Genomic DNA, 7,847 nt, shown 5'->3' on the forward strand with positions numbered 1-7,847 from the left:
CATCCCGCACGTGTTGTGGTCGATCGTAACGTTGCGAGGTAGGCAACCTGTTTTCTCTCCGCTGCGGCGCGGCACTCCTCGTCGTACCAGTTGTTCTTTTGCACTTTCCGAAAACCAAGTGTTTCGGATGCAGCTGTACGTAAGGAATAATTATTTTCAAATAATTAGACTATAACGCTCCTAATACCTTACTGAAGCAATTTCAATAGGAGACATCTACTGCCAGAGATGGAGAGCTGCCTAACTCATCTCTCATTAGAAGTAAGAGAGCAATTGCTAATTGTCAAAACCCCCTGAAATTTGACAGTTGACAGAGTTCAGGAAGTTTTGACGTTTAGCAAATGGAAAGGAATGGCCAAATTGAAATCCCTCCAAAAAATATGTAAATGAAGGGATTTGTTGTCTTGTTGGAAACAATAAAAACGGCATCAGATGACCATTCCTTAACTTACTCATCGAGTAAATTCCCTCTAAAACTCTTCTGTTTTATCCAACTACCCTAGCATACAGTTAAGTGCTTTTTAAGTATTTCTAGGTGTCTTCTTGAGCAGCTACCGCCTTGAACCTGTTGTTCTCAAGTACAGTTGTGCTGTTTGTGACAAAAGCGCTAGCCATAATTAGCCGATTCTGCGAGCAAGTTCCCCAATCAAATGTGACGAATCGCTGAATAAGCAAGTAATTACTTGGACAAAATAAATGCAGCTTAAGCACATCGTGTTACCAGATCGCAAACACGTACGTGCATATGTATGTTAATATGCTAACTTTGCGCAGTAGCGAAAAATAAATGAAGAAGTGAATTTTTGCCATTTTTTGCTCCTTTAGTTTACTAACCATAACCAATGTTTTGATATGGCATAACCGTTAATATATAACCTGACACTTACACTTTTTGCTAGCTCCTGCTCTTTTGTCTGATCGTTATTGCATAATGTACAGTGGGACTATGTAGTGTTGATATTACATCGAAAATTGAAAGTTATTGTAAGACTTCGATTTTTTCGAAATTTCCTTTAAGATCTTAATTTCTTTAAGAAGATGTTGAAATCTTTGTTTTTAAAATTCTGGAGATTGGATTCCTCATTATAAAATCTTCATTTGAAAACTTCGAAAACATATTAAAGTTATTCTCCTACTATTAATAATTTATAACTGAAATAATTTTCGTAAGTTTTTTTCTGCATTTTTCTGTTTTCTTAACACAACAGTTTAATTTCTCGAGATGTATATTTAAAAAAAAAATCATCTAAACTCCAACAACTACTCCTTCACCAAACAAGTTTTTTAAGACACTCTCACTTGCGAAAATTTGAGCCAAAATTTATGCTGCCTCTTGCCAAATGCTGGCAGATTTTATTTATTTTTCTGTCATACCAAAAATATGTTGGGTCTGCATAAGAGTCGCGATAAAGTCGCTTAATTATTCTGCATAATTTTTTAACGAGCTTGAAAAAAAAAATTTAAAAAATGCTGCGTTGCTATCATAAATTTGGATTTTTTTTCAAAAAAATTTGCACGCGATGCGAAATGAAATGAAAGTGAAACTAGAAAATGATAAAAAATACTGTCAAAACACTTGAACTATTTTTATTGCATAAAATTAAGACTAACCAAAAAAAAAAACAAGAGATAAGGCAGAAACTTGTTATGTAAATGGAACATCCGAATTCTATACTATTTTCAGCTGTATTGCATTTAAATATCGTTTTATGGATTTTTTGATATGAGTACCGTAAGTTTAGGAAGTCAAAGGAGAGGGATCTAGATTATTTACTATTCTCTAGGGGATATCCGGAACCATCAAAAACTCATAGTTCAAAAATAAAAAGAGGAAAGTGACTTTTGACAGTTCGAGTAACAGCAAATTGTAAAACAAACTTAGCTTGGTCCTCCGTCTTCTCTTCTCGATTAACGCGAGTAAAAGTTGTTTTCAGACACTTGTGTAGATTGCTTAGTAGCTTATTTCCGTCCGTGGATACTGCCTTGCATACCATCGTGTCATGACTTGAGGAAGCCATTAGGGTTAAGGAATTCGCTGTAGGGACCTGTCTTGATATAAAGGAAGCTTTCAATTTCTAGACGGTCTTGTAGTTGAATCTAATCTCAAACAACTCGTTTTCAGTCCTCTGTGCGACAGAGTGATTGTAACGCAATAGGAAAACACCCGTGCTAGACGAAATGTGAGTAGGGAAACCCTACAAGGTGGAGTTCTCTCTCCTCTTCAATGCATCCTAGTGGTTTACAACCTGCTTAAAAAACTTGAAGATCGTGGCTGCCGGGTGATTGCAGACGATGTAGCGTTTATGGTGAAAGGAAAGTTCCTGAGTATCATTGAAATGACTCAGGGGTCTCAACATCTTAACAAATTGGACAGTCGTAATCGGTCTCGCCATCAACGCAAATAAGACCGAGATAGTTTTATTCACTAGAAGGTACAAGATCTCGGTAGCACCGCTGTCGCAAATGGAAGGGCTCATCTTGGATAGGAAGCTTTCATGGGAGACAAATATCGAAGAGAGAGCAAAAAAGGCATCGATTGCCTTATACCGCTGTAGAGGAGCCATTGGGGAAAGGTGGGGTCTCTCACCGAGACTGGTCTTATGGCTCTACGACACCATAGTCAAGTACATCATGTTCTATGGAGTATTTAGGTGGTGGAGGGCTCTAGAAAAGCTCACACTTGCAAAGAAATTCGACACATATTGCCCGTAAACATCGTCGGAAGGTGTAAGCCTGAGATAGTTGCCATCGGACTCACAGAGTCTAGGTTCCTAAAAGCCCACGTGTCTAAATTCCCACTTTGACTTCCTACCGGATCACTGGATCATGGAGTCGCAAAGCCGAACTCACTCAGGAGCTCTCTATCAAATCCAGCTTTAGACTTCCTGACTATTGCAGCCTCTTCCAGGCCGAGGTTGCAGCCATTATATCGGGTGATTTTTAAGAGCTTGATAACTTTTTTAAAAAAACGCATAAAATTTGCAAAATCTCATCGGTTCTTTATTTGAAACGTTAGATTGGTTCATGACATTTACTTTTTGAAGATAATTTATTTAAATGTTGACCGCGGCTGCGTCTTAGGTGGTCCATTCGGAAAGTCCAATTTTGGGCAACTTTTTCGAGCATTTCGGCCGGAATAGCCCGAATTTCTTCGGAAATGTTGTCTTCCAAAGCTGGAATAGTTGCTGGCTTATTTCTGTAGACTTTAGAGCTTGACGTAGCCCCACAAAAAATAGTCTAAAGGCGTTAAATCGCATGATCTTGGTGGCCAACTTACGGGTCCATTTCTTGAGATGAATTGTTCTCCGAAGTTTTCCCTCAAAATGGCCATAGAATCGCGAGCTGTGTGGCATGTAGCAGATCGTTCGGCTTCAGTTCTTGCACGAGCTGTATTTTATACGGTTTTACACCAAGATCTTTGCGTAAAATCTTCCATGTGGTCGAATAACACAAACCCAATTGCTGCGAACGGCGACGAATCGACATTTCACGGTCTTCAGCCACACTCTCAGAAACAGACGCAATATTCTCTTCTGTACGCACTGTACGCATTCGTGTGGTTGGTTTAATGTCCAATAAAGTAAACTGAGTGCGAAACTTGGTCACAATCGCATTAATTGTTTGCTCACTTGGTCGATTATGTAGACCATAAATCGGACGTAAAGCGCGAAACACATTTCGAACCGAACACTGATTTTGGTAATAAAATTCAATGATTTGCAAGCGTTGCTCGTTAGTAAGTCTATTCATGATGAAATGTCAAAGCATACTGAGCATCTTTCTCTTTGACACCATGTCTGAAATCCCACGTGATCTGTCAAATACTAATGCATGAAAATCCTAACCTCAAAAAAATCACCCGATAGTAGTGGATTTACTGCTCCGGAGTGCAGCCTCCTTCAGAGAAGTGACCATCTACTCAGATAACAGAGTGACGCTACTAGCCTTGAACTCTTTAAGAGTACGTTCAAGGCTGGTCAAAAAGCGCTATCAATAGCAACGTGTGTCTTTGTGTTAAGACTGGTATGGCCGCAGGTCACAACCCAAAAATAGGTTTGTCAAACTCACTCCCTAAAGAGTAACGGCAAGTAAGCAAGCTCCATTTCAACCATTCTTAGCCATTGATGCGGTTTGAAAGCTAATTTAACAGATGCCAGCTAATTATCAGAATTGTCATTGACATTTATATAAAAATAAAATAATTTATAATTAAATTAACTTAACTAACTCACTAACCTAAAGTAATATCAAAAATAATTACGCAGATGTGCCGTTAAGTTCGTCTTTGCTAATTGCAAAAATTAAAGGCAAAAATAATAATTGCTCAGATAAACTTGACCTTCAGCAAAAACATGTGGTCACATACATACATATAACTATGTGTACATATGTACATAAACATATGTATAATCACTATGTAAATGCCCGTACTTAGCAATGCGTCGACTGCGTTGGCTGCGTTAATGGCATCATGCGCTTGAAGTGTGTGTAGAAGCGTAAAAGTAAATAAACTAATAAAAAAGACAAATGAAATGCGAAAAATGTCATAGAAAAACGGAAAGGTAAAAAAAGTAAATAACTTCCAAAAATCACACAGTGTGAAAACACAAATAAAAACGCATAATGAATAATAATAATAAAATAATAACAACAAAAAAGCAAATAGTTCAAATTAGACTTAAAAAACGAAAATAAAATTCAAATTCAAGTGCAAACTAAAGAAGTAAACAAACTAATTATAAATAAAGTAGTTTTGTATGTGACTGTAAATATGTTTGCTATATGCTCATAATAATGATGTTAATTAGGTTAGGTTGAATAGCTGCAAAGTTGGTGTTATTAAGTCTTGACATACTACTAACAAGTAACAAAAGCAAATAGATGAAGAAGGTGACTTCCTTCCTTAATAATATATTTTTTTTTTTTTAATTTAAATTAAATATTATTAATGAAAGCCAAATGGAATATAGTATTTCTTAACAAATCGACTTGAAACCCTTGGAATTGGTCAGTTAGTTAATGTAAGACACAAGGATTAGAGAAATATTCATAGTTCCCTCCTTAAAGAAATATTTTCAAACCTTTCGCCGTTGCTTTACAAATCAGCGGACCTTCAACGAGTAAAGGTCCGTAAATGTTTAATCGAAGATTTTCCTCGATAATAATATCGAACAGTTTTCAGAGAATGTAAATAAAAATGTCTTTTCGACAGATTTCCACAGATTTCGTTTGGCCATTTTTAAAAATATTTGGCATTTTGTGACTATTAGATCAAATAGACACTCCACAAGTCCACAGCGACTCTTCTAGAGTCCAATCAGTTTGATGACGGTTGACGGTAAAGCCGTTCTACTGATAGACAAATTTTCATACGTTCTTTTTGTGTATAAAAGTGTTTTTGTAACAAGACTTAAGGCTTTAATAGATTAAGATCTTTACTATTAGATCTACAATTCAATCTTTTTTGATTAATGGTCAATTTTCGCAGGGCCTTGGATATCCAGCAATTCCTTAACAAGTAGAATAATGTTGAAATAAGAGTACCTCAGTCCTACAGTGATAATCGTTTGTCGCGAGCAGGGGTTTTTGATTGGCACAAATTATTTAAAGATCAACATCAACTGATGATCAACACGTCAATAAAGTAAAGGAATTGGTACACCGTTGGAATATCGGAAGGGTCAGTGAAAATCATTTGGGCCTAAGAAGAGAAGAAGCACAATTAGTTCTAAAATCAGAAAATTTTTTTTGAAAAACGGCGTCACGTCGCATACTGCATTGATTTTTTTTGAATTTTTCACCAAATTTTCAACTAACGTGCCGCAACTATCGTATTCGTCTGATTTAGCTCCATGTGACTTCTGCAAACTAACGACCGCTCCGTGGAAACGCTTTTGAGTCAATTGAATCGCTACGCGTATTAAAGGCTATTCCGGAAATTGACTTTACCAACTGTTTCGAGGATTGGAGAAACGTTGGCATATGTGTATTGGGACCAAAGAGGATTACTTTGAGGGGCATTGACTTAGATTTTGAAGAAAAAATTAAAATTTAAAAAATACAAGTATGACAAAGTCTTACTACTTTTTTTCTCATAATAGTATGTAAATGTGCCACGAGGTTCGGATTAGACTAAATATCGGGTGATTTTTTAAGAGCTTGATAACTTTTTTTTAAAAAAAAACGCATAAAATTTGCAAAATCTCATCGGTTCTTTATTTGAAACGTTAGATTGGTTCATGACATTTACTTTTTGAAGATAATTTCATTTAAATGTTGACCGCGGCTGCGTCTTAGGTGGTCCATTCGGAAAGTCCAATTTTGGGCAACTTTTTCGAGCGTTTCGGCCGGAATAGCCCGAATTTCTTCGGAAATGTTGTCTTCCAAAGCTGGAATAGTTGCTGGCTTATTTCTGTAGACTTTAGACTTGACGTAGCCCCACAAAAAATAGTCTAAAGGCGTTAAATCGCATGATCTTGGTGGCCAACTGCCCATGCATCCCGAAAAATGCACTGTTTGGTGTGGTTTGTACGCTGGTGGAATCATTGGACCGTATTTTTTCAAAGATGCTGTTGGACGCAACGTTACGGTGAATGGCGATCGCTATCGTTCGATGCTAACAAACTTTTTGTTGCCAAAAATGGAAGAACTGAACTTGGTTGACATGTGGTTTCAACAAGATGGCGCTACATGCCACACAGCTCGCGATTCTATGGCCATTTTGAGGGAAAACTTCGGAGAACAATTCATCTCAAGAAATGGACCCGTAAGTTTGCCACCAAGATCATGCGATTTAACGCCTTTAGACTATTTTTTGTGGGGCTACGTCAAGTCTAAAGTCTACAGAAATAAGCCAGCAACTATTCCAGCTTTGGAAGACAACATTTCCGAAGAAATTCGGGCTATTCCGGCCGAAATGCTCGAAAAAGTTGCCCAAAATTGGACTTTCCGAATGGACCACCTAAGACGCAGCCGCGGTCAACATTTAAATGAAATTATCTTCAAAAAGTAAATGTCATGAACCAATCTAACGTTTCAAATAAAGAACCGATGAGATTTTGCAAATTTTATGCGTTTTTTTTTTAAAAAAAGTTATCAAGCTCTTAAAAAATCACCCGATATAATAAGGGACATACTCCATTGATTTGGCGTCAAAAGCAGCAGTACTGTAATGAAACTCCTATTTTCAAAAACTCATCTTGAAAAATCAAGCAAACTCAAACCGCTTTGAAAAAGATTGCTTTGGATGTAGAAGAACATTAACCGTGATGGGAACAATGTAGTATTTACAGTTCAGTCAACTTTTGTATTGTTCAACCCCTTGAGGCGTGTTTGGCTAAAAATAGGACAAAAATGAGTGCTAAGCACCACCAAAAGGTGCATGCTTATGGATGCTTCTCTGCTCATGGATTTGCAACGTCAATAAAAGATTTCATTCGGCGACTCCAATATACCTGGAGGTCGCTTCCTGTGGAATATGTAGCAAGTATTGAATAAATGCCAGCTTTAACCAAATGATGTTCATAGTTCTATAATTAAAAGATTATCTCAATACGAATCTAACAAGTGAGATAGAAGTGAGTTTTTGAAATATTGATCAAAATTTTTGCACAGGTCCTTTCTCCTTAAGATGTCGCTCATTGGTACGGTAAGGTAACTTTTTTATTTGTAAAGGTTATTCTAGCTTCGGCGTAACAAAATTTCAAGTTTTTTTCTTGATTTTAATTAAAATTGAAACCAAAGCGCCATAAACCATTTAACATTTGAAAGTGGCATCAGGCACGTACCGGAAAAGAGCTAGCAGTATTTTGTCTTTTAGTTTTACCGCTTCAGCAAAATATATGAAA

At 36.9% G+C, this 7,847-nt stretch overlaps 1 protein-coding gene across 1 annotated transcript in view; it reads right to left on the bottom strand.

Annotated features, from left to right (window-relative positions):
- LOC120774614 (leukocyte elastase inhibitor-like) overlaps nucleotides 1-7,847 on the bottom strand; it is a 28,188-nt gene that overhangs the window by 14,298 nt on the left and 6,043 nt on the right. The gene's annotated exons all lie outside the window — the stretch shown is intronic.

The sequence above is a fragment of the Bactrocera tryoni genome, chromosome 4 (genome assembly GCF_016617805.1).
Source record: "Bactrocera tryoni isolate S06 chromosome 4, CSIRO_BtryS06_freeze2, whole genome shotgun sequence".
NCBI classification, from domain to species: Eukaryota; Metazoa; Arthropoda; class Insecta; order Diptera; family Tephritidae; genus Bactrocera; species Bactrocera tryoni.